The sequence below is a fragment of the Furipterus horrens genome, unplaced genomic scaffold (genome assembly GCF_987537825.1).
Source record: "Furipterus horrens unplaced genomic scaffold, mFurHor1.1.pri manual_scaffold_12, whole genome shotgun sequence".
NCBI classification, from domain to species: domain Eukaryota; kingdom Metazoa; phylum Chordata; class Mammalia; order Chiroptera; family Furipteridae; genus Furipterus; species Furipterus horrens.
The window spans coordinates 55,113,388-55,114,519 of NW_028327182.1; the positions used below are offsets into that span (position 1 = coordinate 55,113,388).

The 1,132-nt window shown below is 45.2% G+C and overlaps 1 pseudogene; it reads right to left on the minus strand.

Annotated features, from left to right (window-relative positions):
* Positions 1 to 221: 221 nt before the first annotated feature.
* Positions 222 to 619, minus strand: LOC149996213 (ubiquitin-ribosomal protein eL40 fusion protein-like; annotated as a pseudogene).
* Positions 620 to 1,132: the final 513 nt, after the last annotated feature.

Genomic DNA, 1,132 nt, shown 5'->3' on the forward strand with positions numbered 1-1,132 from the left:
TATTCCAGATGATTTCCCCATAATGTAGTTATAATTCCAGTTTGGTCCTGGGAGGAGGTTAATGTAGCTTCCACTTACTCCTCTGCCATCTTGGATCACCCTCTTTCCTTTCCTTTCTTTCTTTTGCACAATTAATGAAAGGGAAACTTTATTGAGGCCTCAGGGTCACAGGTTTCAGGATGAAGCCCATCCTTTGAACCTGAGGAGGTAGTGGAAGGGCCTTATTTAACCATCTTCTTGGGGTGTAGGTTGTTGGTGTGGCTGCGTTTCTTGTGGCAGTTGACAGCACGGAGGTGCAGGAAAGTATAGCACTTGTGACAGATCATCTCATCACTGTTGTTCTTTTGGGTGATCTGGTGGGTGGAGCGCTCGATGATGTCACCCTATAGATGCAGCACAAATGCAGGGTGGGCTCTTTCTGAATGTTGCAGTCTGAGAGAGTGCGGCATTCCTCTAGTGGTTTACGAGTAGAGCTTACGCAAGTAGGCTGCAAAATTCAGATGCTGCTAGTCAGGTGGGATGCCCTCCTTGTCTTGTATTTTAGCTTTGACATTCTCAATTTGAGGTCAACCTTGAGGATGATGGTCTTGCCAGTCAGGGTCTTCACCAAGATTTGCATCTCTTTATCTGCTGGGGAGGCTGCAGGGATGCTACAATCGACCCATTCCACCACCTCATTGAGAAGTTTTGTTTTCTTTTTATCAAACTAAATCTTCCAACCCTTCAGCCTGCTTGGCAGAAGGAAATTATATTTTCATTGTTATTAAGATCTCTCTCCTTTCTTCCAAGATTCTCAACAGAAGTCAGAAATAATACTCTGTGAGACAGAGAACTTGCAAGTCCACTCTCCTGGGTTTTGTGTCCTCTTTATCATCTCTATTTTCTAAACCAATCATGGTGTCTTTAAGCCTCTGCATCCACGGGGCCTGGAGCCTGGTAGTTAGGGTCCAGCCTCCATAACCCTTTCTAAATCTTGACACTTCTGCTGGGGACAGCAGGGAGCAAAGCCCAAGGGCTGGAAGAACCCTCCTGCTGCCCTGCCTTTGTCTCTAAGATTCTTCTCTTCCCATTGGTGTCTTCACAGGAAGAGAGCATGATTTCTCTAACAAGTTCTGGTTTTTAGAAAAATAAA